The following is a 14,236-nucleotide window of genomic DNA, read 5'->3' as shown; positions in this document are numbered from 1 at the left end:
GTGATTCATCCACAGAGGGCAGAAGGGGACAAGGACTGGAGTCCACACCACAGAGGGAATCTAGAGATGGGTGGATGATACATCAATAAATCTCACAGAGAAGTTGAATATAGAGGGAGGATCACCAGCTTGAAGAATTACATGCTAAGAGTTTCTGAGTCAAGAGTCACTGAGACAGGAAGTACTGGAGAAATGCCAAGTTTGGGGGGGGGGGTCTGCTCATAAGTGTTGTTTTAGACATGTTTACTTGTGTGGCTTGGGGGAAGCCACTGTACCCCTCTATGCCTTGGAATGTTGTGAGAATGAAATGAGATCACAGTCATGAAATGAAATATTTAGCCCAGTGCCTGGCAAAATATAGATACCCAATAAAGAGTACCTGGTGTATTACTGGGATTTTAGTCAACAAACACTGAAGCAGCTCAGTCTCTGCCTTCCACTGAGTGTCAAGATCCTCTTACTTTACAGCTCAGGTTTCATCTATCTTGAGATAGCACATGCTCCACAAGGACAAGATCCTAAGGTAGAATGCCCATTTGAGCACAAAAGAAATTAGGGTTCTTAAAACAGAGCTTGGCTTATCTATACATGGCACTTGCTCTGATTCAACTCTTTTTTTGCATGGACAGACACTGGGAATCTCTGGCATGGCAAGCGAGAACTCTGCCTGCTGAGCCACCATGGCCTACCCTCTGATTCACCTCTTAACAAATATTTCTTAAGCCCTTTCTTTAAGTAATGAACTGTGGAATACAAAGCTAAGTGAGATTCTGTGGCAGGTAGAATTAAGCACCATCCAAGAAAACATGTTCTTAGTTTTAATCCATTCCTGTGGGTGTAAATCATTAAAAATAGGACTTTTTGAAGATGTTCTATTTAGTTAAGGTATGGCCCAACCGAAGGAGGTTGGACCTTAACCCTTGTACTGAAAGGTTATTGAAGAGAAAGCCACATGGAAAAGCAGAAACTAGGAAGTCAACAGAAACCAGAGGAGAAGGGAGAGGACATCACCACGTGACTGGGAAGCCAAGGAACTCAAGCAACCCAGCAGCTGGTCCCAGAACACCAGTCTTCAGGGAGATAGTATTGCCTTGCTAACACCTCAGATTTGGGACTTTTCCTAACCTCAAAGCTGTGAGCCAATAAATTCCCATTGTTTAAGCCAATCCATTGTGTGGTATTTGTCATAGCAGCCTGGCAAACTGAGACAAATACAATCTTTGTTATTAAGGAGTTTGACATCTGCTAAAAGTGACAAGGTACCGATTAAAATACCATAAAAGAGTACATGATGATGGAGAGTGAAGAGCAAAACTCTCAAATGTGGACATAATGATTCCTAAGTTTCAAACTGGAAACTGAAACATAGGTATGGCTCTTAAATACTAATGCTAGCCCCATAGTTTTGATGATAAAAGATCCTATTTAAGTTTGGGTGCTGGAAAGCAGGCCATATAGAAACTGTCCAGCTCCATAGTGGAAGATAAAGGTGCTATCAGGGTCTGAATATAATAAAGATAGGCAGCCAAAGCTAATTATTAAATTGATTTGACTTTTTAAAATTTTTTGAAAACCTGCAGTGCTAAGTCTAAAGAAAAAATGTATTTGTTAAAGAGAAAGATTTTTTTTATTACTGCAAACTTAGAGAACTATTTGTACAGCCAGGGAAATGGTGGGTATTATGTCACATGGTTGATACCCATGGTTTTATGCCCATAAAAGTAACTTGAGAAAATTCTGCAAAACTGCCTTGAACTAGGACTAGCTAATCACCTTCCAGTGTCAACTTCCTAAGGAACAGCAAACTCAAGCAGCCAGCTTACCCCACATGATTTACTCTTTGTGAAATTTCTTCTGAAATTAAATTAAAACCAATTTTTCAGTAATGATCTTTATTTTCAGCTATACGGCAGTTTAAATGTGCCATTTATTTTCTGAGGGCATGCAATGAGGTTGGGAACTAGGTATATTTGAACAAAAGCCAAGTTAATTCTAGGGAATTTCCAAAACCAAAGACCAACCTTAGAATATCTTCCTATCAGGGAAACTTTAGGGTAAGTTCCAGAGATTCCACTTTCTAGATGGCATTGTCCTCCAATAACTGCAATGATTAAGGCTGGATTATTCCCTGAATTGCTTGATGTAAAAGTTTAGCCTCCAGCTAATAGGTTCTCTCAATTAATCTCCTGAGTTAATTCAAAACAAGTTTTTGGCTTAGGTTTCCTCTTCTAGCAGACTGGTTGCCATTAAGCAGGAAAAAAATAATTCTGTTAATGGAAAAATCAGTGTCCAACATATTCTCTAAGACCCAACTCAAAAGTCACCTTCATTCGGAGTCTTTGTCCCTTTGTACCGGCATTGTTCCCAGCACCCAGCTGCTCTTCTCCATTGTGAGCTTCTGAAGGGCAAGGACAAGGTCATATGCATTTCTGTGATAAAATGCCTGATACATACATAGTAGGCATCAGATTTGAGTAAAATGAATAAAAGTCAAACAGGGAGGAAAAACTCAGAGACAAGTGGTCCAGAGAAAATAACAAAATCCCACTCCTCACAATGACATGATGAAAGGCCCCAAGGGAGTGGGGGAAGGGAGGGTTATGGTGACTCATCTGGCAGGTGGCTGAGGATGTTAGATGTCCACCAAGGGCTCCATGAAAGCCTGTCCTCTCTCTGCACATGCTGCCACCTCTCTTTGAAGGTGAGCTAGCCTTGCTGTTTTTCCTTGGATTTTGGCTCACTGGTCAAGAGGATGGAGCAACATCTAAGGCTCGATATACTGTGTAGGCAAGTCTCAGGCTGACTCCCAGGTACACGGTTACACTCCACCGAGTTTTTTTGTTTGTTTAGTTTTACTATCAGGGGAAGGATCTTAAAGGCAAAGGTGCCTGTGTTGTCTCTGAATGGGCTCCCTGTTCGAGGAGATATATCTAGTTGCACAACCTCCTCAAAATATGCCATGAAATTGCATCAGCCCCATTAAGCAAGTCTTTATCAAAGAAGGAAGGAGAGGATTGTAAATACTATACTCAAGAAAGGAGTTTAGATGAAAACCTCACATTGTTTGATTTTAATACTTTTCAAAGGAAATTTGTGTCTTTGAAAATACTCCTTGGGGTTGTTTCTATAAATAATTTTGGGGGGGCGGGGTTAAAGGTTTATTATATTCACAATTTTCTGGGGAGAGGGTAATGGGCCACACAGGGCCAAATGGGGGAAATACCAGGGGTAGCTCATGAGACAAAGAGAGCAAGAGCCAACTTATGGTTTGACAGGGGTGGCTTACTCAGGGGTTGCTTGGCTGTCTTTGAAACTGGTGGCCCCTGCACGTTTGAGGTTGTTTATTTGTAAGCAGGCTGGGCCATAATTTTCTATGAGTAACAGAGGTATAGGTGGGGCACAGTCACTGGGAAGCATGTATAGATGTTAATTACTTTACAGAAGCTAGAAAACATGCATAACACACCTATTCAACTTTGGCTTGACCACCTTATAAACACTTTTTTAAAAGCAATCTTTTGGAGTAGACTCAGAGAAACAGCACCAGAAATGTTATACAATGTTTCAATTTCTAGCTTTACTATTCATATTAGGAAGCTTAAATTCTAAGAAACAGACACTCTTGAGAAACTTTTCTTCATTTTTTGTATCAGGAATTCTCAAATTTAAGAGCTGGAAGAGATATCTCATCAGTCATCTGGTCCAATCTACATAGCCTGGACTTTCTTCCTGCTACACTGAAGCAGAAAGAATCAAGTTTCCCAACTTTTGCACTGTCATGAATCCAATGAATAGGATCTGAATACAGATTACTGAACGGTAGTGTTTCCCAAAACAAATTCCATTAAAAAGCTAGATACTTGTGAGAAATTTTTTTTAAAGATTCTGTGATCAATTCAGAACACAGGGGTAAGGAAGACAGTGTCTATATTTTAGAACCATACATACTTTTTAAAACCAATGGAAGAAAGGTATATTTGATCTGGAACTGAAATTTTCTGTAGTGTATAATCTAATTCAACCTATCTGTATAGGCTATTTGAACAACTGAAACACAGGAAGCACAGAATAAGAAAGAAGTCCTTTAATCCTGTATAGATTATTGTAATGCCTGGAAACATCCTAGTGCATATTAAGCAGATAATCAAAAAGTATTGGCAAAGTCCTCTGAGGGAGGGGAGAAAGACTATGGAACTATTAAACCTTACCATCAGGGAATCCCCTGATACTGTGTCAAACCATAGGGATACCCAAATCAATAGGCCATATCCTCGATCATGAGGCTTACCCTTATGAAGCTTATGTAGGTAGTGGAGAAGCTTAAACTACTTACAGGTATGCCTAAGAATTACTTCTGGAGGACCTCTGTTGTTGCTCAGATGTAGCCTCAGTCTCTCTAATCCCAACCCTGCAAGTGAAATCATTGCCCTCATCTCTACATGGGACATGACATCCAGGGGTGAAAGTCTCCTTGGCGACGTGGGAGAGGAGTCCCAGGGATGAATCTAGACCTGGCACTGTGGGATCAACAATTACATCCTGACCAAAAGAGGGAAAAGAAGTATAATTAATAAAGTATCAGTGGCAGAGACAGTTCAAAGAGAGTTGAGAGGCTACTCTGGAAGTTGCTCTTACGCAAGCTTCAGGTAGACCTTGCTACCTGTCATAACCTGCCACCCCCAATCAGAACCATTGCAGCCAATCCTAAGGAACACCTAGGGCAATACATAAGATTCCGCAAGGGTTCCAGGCAACTAGAGTAACTTTCCAGAAACCTACAACCTCCTGATGGGTCCCTGGTCCAGATAAATCCGGACATATAGCCCAGCCTCTCCAGAACATCAGATACTTCCAATCTCCCTACTCCATATTAGTGACAGACCCTTCCAGTAGCAAAAATTTAGAATTGCTATAGCCCAAACAACCAAGGAGAGGTATGGAAAGATCAAAGGTGATGGTGGAATTATACTTAGAAGATAGGATTAACAAATGAATATGAATGCTGAATCATTAAATTGATATCCCTTTTAGTCTCCAGTATTTTAGAGGAGCTAGAATAAAAACCTAAAATAGTGAAATTGTAATCCATGTCAAAGTCTGAAATATGTTCTACAACTAATTGTGGTGCTATGCTTTGAATTTATAGTTTTGTATTTTTGTTATTGTTCACAAAAAAAGAAGGAAAAAAAAGTCGATTGTGATGCTAAAAAAGTATTTAAGCCCTCTAGCCTCCTATATTCTGGAGCAGCTAGAAGGAAAAATGCGAGAGGATCGTATGGTAGCCCATGACCAACTCTGGGATCTCTCCTGTAACCACTTTTTGAAGAGTGCTTTGAAAACTATTGATTTTTTATTTCTTTGCTTTGTATATATGTTATACAATACAATAAAAGTTAAAAAAAATAAAAAGTGAAAAAAGATTCTGTGAGCAAATGAATTTTACAAATATAGGTGTAAACAAGGTTTTAAAAACTTTTTGTTTTGTTTGTAAACCATCTGACTTTTCAGAACCTTTAAGATCGCTAATATGTACATCATGAATACCCAAGAAGGGGGTAAAGTATGCAATGTAAAGGACCCTGAAACTCCTTTTCTTCCCCCAAACCCACACCCCACACCCCACATACCTATTATATCATAGAGGTTAGCATATAGTAGAACAAGTTAAGGAAACTGGCTACAAAGTTTTCAGCTATAATGAATATTTGTGGTAGCTCTTGGCTTCTATTCACAATGATAGAATATGAATTTGTCCTTGAGCTTCCTATTAGCCAAAACAAAGAGGGATACATGATGGGATAAAAAGTTTGAGGTATTCATTGGATGAAAACAGACCAGTTGTTCTAGAGGCAAAAGCTATCCCCTGTACTTAGAATTGAAAGCCATGGACGCACAACAGTCTTTATAAAGAGGATGTGTGATGTCAGGATGATATCCTCAGCAACACCCTCTCAAGTGCATAAAAGAGTGAATTTCATGGGCAATCTGATGAACTTCCTTTTCTGAAGAGATGGTCTATATTGCCACGGTACAGCTCAGTAGAAACAGTTTTACAATACGTCATGCCATGGGCTACATAATCACAGTTCTTAATTGTCTAACTTAGCCCAAGACTTTAGTCCCAGTCTACTACTAATCAGTCATGTCTGTCTCCAAGAGTGAATCATTTGCCTACTCTGAGTTTGAACTAGATGGCTCCTGAAGACCAGATTCAAAGTTCTAGAAGTCTATAGGATTTATTACTTTGTTTTTCAGGAAAATTTCAAACTTTCTTTCTCCTTTGAAAGCGCGACTTGATCCTTATATATGTCCATACCTTACATAGCTTACACTCACAGGAGAATGCTTAACAGATCATTAAAACCTCAAGCCATGGAAATGTTTCAGAAGGAAAAGAGAGAAATTTAGAATTGGAGTTGGAGATGACCCAAAATTATTTTATCTATTTCAGCATTTTGCTTTAAATCAATCTTAGTTTCTATAGGAGACTTTAATAGTAATGATAATGATAATTCTCTTTAAATCAGCCTGTAGTTTCTTAGAAGGTGAGGATTATAACAACATCAACAACAATAGATACAGCAACAAACACTTATATAGTTTTCCCTATATACGTGGCCCTATTAAAAGTAGTCAATATAATTACTCACAATAAGCCAAAGAAGTAAGCACTATTTCTATCCTATTTCTCACATGAGGAAACTGACTCCGAGGGGTTGAACAACTTGCCTAAAGTCATGTACATAGGCATAGCAGATCCGGAATTGGAGTGGATCCAGAATCCATTTAACTAATACATGTTCCTGCTTCCTGGTACGTGCTGTAAGAGACTGCTGCTTGTCTAAGGTGGCCTCACTCTAGCTGTATGATGTATATTAGAGCAGCCCTCCTCTCAAAATAAGACTTTGTTGAAAGGAGATGTGGAACTTTCTAAGAAGAGCTGTACTATAAATGCAGAGAACAATGAAGGTTTTCATGATCAATGGTTGTTGTCCAAATACTAATAATACAACAGAGAACAATTCTGCGGTACTCTTGAAAAATCAAAGATAGTTTTCATCATTGTAACAACATAGCAGTTATAACTCCATTGGTAAATCTTGAACAAACAGACTGCCCTAAAAGTCAGTAGCATTCAGATTGCAGGGTGAGGATAAACTTCACAGAGGGGCAAACCCCAATGAGGATGTAAGAAAGGCCCTTGTCCCACACCCAGATGTGCAACTTGTACACAGGCCCTGGGGTCCTGATGCTATCTTCCCTCCAGGTTAACATGAAATAGTAGTCTTTTCTCAACCATTTCCTCTTCCCTTCCGGCCCTCTTCCCTGCACCCACCCTAACAGCACATATTTTTCTGTTTGGAGATTTAAAGGAGAGGGATATATTTGAAATAGTCTAGCACCACTCTAGCATATAATCACATGTTGTAATTGCATATCCAGTAATCACACCTTATAATCCTATTTCTCTTTTAACAGAGGATCTCAAAGCAGTTTTCAAAAGTAATTAATCATCTCTTATACTTTCCTGCCCAAAGCTGGTACTAACGCAATTATATGTCTTACTCCCCAAACTACTACCAACATTTCCTTTAAAATCCTTATACCAAACACAGAGAGAGAAAGAAAGAGAAAAAAGTTAATGTTGGCAAGGCGGTGGATTCTTTACATCCTGTTCTGTGCTAACAGCAGAGTAGGGTACAAATCATCTGTATACCATAAGCATTCATGGTGATGTAAAGTTTACCTGCACATCATTAATAATCCATTTCACTTGACTTGTGAAGTTGCCTGCCTCCTTCTATTCATCTTCTCTGAGCCATCTTCACCCTGACAGGTACAGACCTCTTAGCAAAAACACCCTTTCCTTATCTCCTAGTCCATTGTGTAGCCCTGAAGTGCCCTACTTCCCCCATAAAGAACTCTGCATTTATTCTATGGGGCCACCATCACCTAATACCAAAGCCAGATAAAGCTCACAAGAAAAGAAAATTATAGATGAATATCCCTTATGAATATAGATGCAACACTCCTCAACAAAATCCTAGCAAATCAAATCCAAAAGTACCTTTAGAAGGTTAATACCATGAACAACTGGAGTTTATCCAGGAATGCAAGGGTGATTCACATAAGAAACTCAGTCATGTAATATACCACATTAATAAAATGAAGGGGAAAAAACACACGATCATCTCAGTTGATGAAGAAAAGATATTTGACAAAATCCAGCAGCAAACTTTCTTGATAAAAATATTCATAAAAATAGAAATAGAAAGAAACTTCTTCAACATGATAAAGGGCATATATGAAAAACCCAAGAATAACATCATATTCAATGATGAAAGACTGAAAGTTTTTCCCTTAAGGTGTGGAACAAGACAAAGATATCCACTTTTACCACTGCTATTTAACATTATACTGGAATTTCAGGCTAGAGCAATTAGGCAAGAAAAAAGAAATAAAAGGCCTCCAAATTGGAAAGGAAGAAGTAAATCAATCCCTATTCATAGCTGACCTGATCCTATATATACAAGATCCTGAAAATCTATAGGAAAACTACTGGCATCAAGAAATGAATTCAACAAAATAGTAGAGTACAAGATGAACATGCAAAAATCACTGGTGTCCTTATACACCAGCAATGGAAAAGCTATAAAGGAAATCAAGAAAACAATTCCATTAACCGTGGCAACTCAAAGAATAAAATATCTAGGATGACTTTAACCAAGAACATAAAGGGCTTATACATGAAAAACTCTAAAACATTGCTGAAGAAATTAAAGGAGACCTAAATAAATGCAAAGACATCCCATGTTCATGGATTAGAAAATTAAATATCATTAAGATGTCAATACTATCTCTCATGTGCTCATTTCCAAAATGACAAAGACAAGAAGGAACAATGGTCGTATCAAAAAGGGCTGTGGCCACGTGCAGCCTATTTATGCCACAAACTGTTTGCACTCTGTGCCCAAGGATAAGGCCATTAAGAAGTTCTTCATTCCAAACATAATAGAGGCCACAGCCACCAGGGACATTTCTGATGCAAGTGTCTTCGATGCCTATGTGCTTCCTAAGCTGTATGTGAAACTTACATAACTGCATGAGTTGCACCATTCACAGCAAGGTGCTCAGAAACCAATCTTGTGAAGCCCAAAAGGACAGGACACCCCCACTCCTATTTAGATCTGCAGGTGCTGCCCCATGACCTCCACCAAAGCCCATGTAAGGAGCTGAGTCCATAAAGACTAAAGAAAACTACTCTCTGGAAAGAAAATAAAATGGAAATTAAACTTTAAAAAAGAGATGTCAATATTAGCAATTTACAGATGCAATGCAATTCCAATAAAAATTCCAGTAGCTTTCTTTGCAGAAATGGAGAAGTCAATCATCAAACTCATATGGAAGGGCCAGAGCCTTGAAAGATCAAAATGATCTTGAAAAAAGAATAAAGTTGGAAGACTCACACTTCCTGACTTCAAAACTAATTACAAAGCTACAGTAATCAAAAGAATGTGGTACTAGCAAGTATAAATATATAGACCGATGGAATATAACTCATAGTTCAAAAATAAATCCGTAAATCCATGGCCAATTCATTTGTAAAAACTTTTTTATTGTATACTATAACATAGATACAAAGCAAAGAAAGGAAAAAGCAATAGTTTTCAAACCACTCTTCAATAAGTAGTTATAGGGCAGATCCCAGAGTTTGTCATGGACTATCATACCATCATCTCAGATTTTTTCTTCTAGCTGCTCCAGAATATTGGAGGCTAGAAGGAATATATGCTTTTTATCATCCTTTATTTTCTTTTTTGTGTAAAATAATATATATACAAAAAAAGCAATAAATTTCAAAGCACAGCACAATTCATTGTAGAACAAATTTCAAGGTTTGGTAGAGGTTACAATTCCACAATTTTAGGTTTTTACTTCTAGCTGCTCTAAGATACTGGAGACTAAAAGAAACATCAATATAATGATTCAGCAATCATACTTGTTTGTTAACCTCTATATAACTCCACCTTCATCTTTGATCTTTCTCCTACTTTTTAGGAGAATTTGCACTATACCCATTCTAACTTTCTCATGTTGGAAGGGGCTGTCAATAAAATGGGGTAGGGAGATGGAACTAGCTGATGTTCTGGAGAGGCTGGTACCTCTAGGTTCAGGTTTTATCTGGACCAGGAACCCATATGGAGGTTGTAAGTTTCTGGAAAGTTATTCTAGTGCATGGAACCTTTGTAGAATCTTATATATTGCTCTAGATGTTCTTTAGGATTGGTTGGAATGGTTTTGTTGGTGTATGGCAAGTTATGATAGGTAGTAATGTCTAACTGAATCTTGCGTGAGAATGACCACCAGAGTAGCCTCTCAATTCTATTTGAACTCTCTCAGCCAGTGATACCTTATCTGTTACACATCTTTTCCCCTTTTTGGTCAGGATGGCATTGTTGACTCCACAGTACCAGAGCCAGACTCATCCCTGGGAGTTATTTCCCAAGCTGCCAGGGAGACTTTCACCCCTGGATGTCATGTCCCACATTGGGGGAAGGGCAGTAATTTCACTTGCAGACTTGGGCTTAGAGAGAGTGACACCACATCTGAGCAACAAAAGAGGTCCTCCAGAAGTAACACTTAGGCATAGCTATAGGTAGGCTAAGCTTCTCCACTACATACATAAACTTCATTAGAGCAAGCCTTAAGATCAAGGGCTTTGGCCAACTGATTTTTGGCAAGGGTGCCAAGTCTACTCAATGGGGAAAAAAGCAGTCTCTTTGCCAAATGGCACTGGGAGAATTCAATATCCATATAATTAATGGGTATGGCTAATCTAGGAGGATAAGTATTTTAACTAAATTTTGCTTAGTTTGCACCATCTCTCTTTGTGTTCTCTCCCACCTGGAGTATTGGGTCAAAACAAAACTATGGAGAAACTAGGGAGTTGCTGTTCCCTTAGTATCCCCTATGGTTTCCTCCTAATGGCCCCACCCCTAACACCGACTGCTAGCCCAAAGGGTCCAGATTGGCCTTAGAGGCTGTCCCAGACCATTTCAGTGTGCTCCTAGGGGAAGAAGCTGGGTTTTATCCAGGACAAACTCTGAGGACAATGAGAGCCCACATTATCACATCCTACTTTATCAAAAGGCTTGGCAGTCTCAAGAGGCCATTCCATAGCTTGTTCTCCACAGTAAACAGAATATTCTGGAAAACAAATTTTTAGTCCATTAACTATGGTCTGTAAGATTTATAGTCATTCATAGTTCAGCATCATGATTTAACATTATTCCAACCCTGCTTTAGGCACCATATTAGAATTCTTGTCCTCAACTTTTCAGGGAAGGGGAGTGGTTCTTTGAGACCTTGCCTAACCTTAATTTGGTCTTCTAGGCGTCCCTCCACCCATTTGGATATGCAATATGTCTCAGATCTTCTTTCATTCATTCATCCTACTAACAGTTATTGAATATCTAATATATGCTAAAGACAAGTAATGAACACAATGAGTCTGGTCCCTGTCCTCATGGAGCTAGTCTGGATGGCAGACAAATGGTAAACCATTAGGCAAATATCTGCATTATTACAGATTTGTGAGATGTAATTTATGGAAAAGTGCAGGATGCCACAAAGGAGCCAGACTAACTGGAGGACACTTGAGCAATAGCATCTGTCAGACCATTTGTCCTGAAATGTAGACCACATGGGTGTATGTCAGAGTCAGAACAGTCTTCTCATAGTTGCCTTCAAGGTCTGGTGAGGATTCCCTAGAAGAAAAGCAGCTGTCATTCAGGATTTGCTGCAGAGAGAAATCTGGATGGGAGTCCTCCTTTGATTTGAACTATAAAGAGCCGGAAGAGACTTTAAGAAGCAGTATCACATGTCACAGAGCCCCAGGACACCGCCCACATTGTAGTTTATGAATGGAGCCTCTGAAGTTGTGCACATAACTAGTTAATGACAAAGCCTAAATTTCCTAAGTCAGGTTTTTAATTTGGTGGGAGATTATTTGGGCAACTGTGACCTTCTAGAACACTTGTTGCCGCTCCTCCCTCTACAAGGGCCTTGGTTGACAGAGCTTTCAACTCTCCTCAATAACATTCCTCAGGAAGCATGAAAGTCTCCTTAAGGAATTCCAGGCCATGCTATTTTTATAAAGGGTGCCACCCCCCACTCCACCCCCATTCGTGGTATCCTGAGTAAAGCAAACACCAAGTGTTAGGATAGAGGGAAAAGAAGTAGAATAGATGCACACTTGGTCTTCAGAAGTGAGAGGGCCAGACTTTCCTACCATCACATTTACAGGGACCTTGGGTCTAGGTGCTGTGCCTCAGACAGGGATGACCTGGGTTCACCGGGGTTTCTCAGAGACCTTCAGGGTGGTGGGTGCCCTAAGGCAGACCATAAGCAGTGAGGAAGCTGTGCATGGTCCTGGGTCTCAAAATATATACAAGATGAGGTTTATGAGGGCAGGCTTTCAAACCAGACAGCTTGGAGGAGGCGTCCTGGCCCCACCCCTGCCTAGCTGTGTGACTCTGGCCTTCAGTTTCTTTATCCATCAGTCTCCCACTGTTTGTGTGTGTATCTGTGCTTTCGCGTGTAGATTAAAGGAGAGAATGTATGCAAAATAATTAGCAAAGTGCTCAACACATAGTAAACACTCAATATTTGCTAGACATAGATAGATAGATAGATGGATAGATAGATAGATAAAGAGATAGAGATAGAAAGACAAATAATACTAAGCACTTATATGTCAGACAGTTGCCCAAGGTCTCATGGTTAGTAAATGGCAGAACTTGGACAGCCTGGCTCTCGTGGCATAATCATTCTGCTATGATAAGTACAAAGAAGAAAAATGAGGAGGAAGACAAGGGAAAGGAGGCTGAAGAGATAAAGATAAAATAGATAAACAATATTTAATGCAATATTTTTAAAAATCAAAAGTAACAACAAAAAATCCATGATGAATAAAATATCAACATTCTAAGTGAAGGATCAGTGTTACTGATTTTTCTTTTTGCCTCGGGCTCTAACATGGCTCAGCATGACAATGACAGTCACAATTATTTGTTGGATGCATGCTGCCTTTGCTTGTTTCTCCTGAGATTTGAGAATCACTAGGGCCCAGATGAGTGTCTGGAGCGCACTGGTACCAGCCAGTGAGAACCTATTCTATGGAACAGCTCCCACCTCTACCTTAAACACACTGACAGCGGGAGGTTGAAATTGACTGTGGTGAGAGTATTTATATGAGGGAAATTGGCAAAGACTACAAACCCAGTTTTTTGTTTTTTTTTCCTGGAGAGGTGGTTTACCAGCACGCTGGGGCTACCCTCCTACTAAAAGGCTTATCTACTCTCTGTTTGAGGACCAACCCTAACCACTGGTGAAAGTACTGTTTTTCTAAGAGTGCGGTATACTTTAGGGTTTCTTGGCCTGGGCACTATTGACATTTTGGGCCAGATAACTCTTTGTTGTGGGGGCTGTCCTTGGCATTGTAGGATGGTTAGCTCATCCCTGGCCTCAGTCCAGTAGAAACCAGTATCGTTCCCCTCTCCCCTCAATGGTGACAAACAAAAGTCTCAAGACATTGCCAAACGTTCCCTGGCTGGCACAATCACCTGGTTGGGAACCAACAGCTGTGGGCTGAAGAAACCCAGAGCACTGTGAGGGAAAATTATGTCCTGTCCTTTCCTAGTATGACGAGGGAGCTGTGGTTCCCTTCCAGCCTTGGGGTGAGCCTACTGGCTGGCCGGAGTGTTTCCTGGCCCTTCTGTGGAGGTTTGTCGTGCCTCTCTTTGGCCTGAGGAACGGCTTCCTCAGACAAATATTTGGTTGTGGGGTTAGGAGGATGGGGATGTAATCCAAATTATGATTTGTTATAGATTACCCTATGTTTGGTCAGGAACGAAACCACCCACACACAAACCCCTAATAACTTTCCAGGAAGAGGCCTCTCTTCAGCTGGGATAGGAGCAACAGCCTTATGTTGAACTGTTCATCTTTCCACATATACCTAGATCCCTATGCCTCTCCTCAAGGCATGGGCAGGAGGCAGCTCCCAGCCAACCCAGGAGACTTTGAACAGACTTCACTGCCAGCGTGAGGCCAGGCCAGTCTGGTGTGTGCAAAGGGCAATCACCTACAGTCCAAGAATCTGGAAAGTCAAATTTCTGATTTTCTAATCAACAAGATTTGGAATAAAATATGAAGTGAAATAATCTTCAGTACA

General features: G+C 40.0%; 1 pseudogene; it reads left to right on the top strand.

Moving 5' to 3' along the window:
- The first annotated feature begins 8,880 nt into the window (after positions 1 to 8,880).
- On the top strand, positions 8,881 to 9,229 carry LOC143654835 (small ribosomal subunit protein eS26 pseudogene; annotated as a pseudogene).
- Positions 9,230 to 14,236: the final 5,007 nt, after the last annotated feature.

Source organism: Tamandua tetradactyla, chromosome 14 (genome assembly GCF_023851605.1).
Source record: "Tamandua tetradactyla isolate mTamTet1 chromosome 14, mTamTet1.pri, whole genome shotgun sequence".
In the NCBI taxonomy this organism is placed as follows: domain Eukaryota; kingdom Metazoa; phylum Chordata; class Mammalia; order Pilosa; family Myrmecophagidae; genus Tamandua; species Tamandua tetradactyla.
Note: the sequence above shows the minus strand (reverse complement) of the source record. Positions and strands in the feature narration are given on the sequence as shown.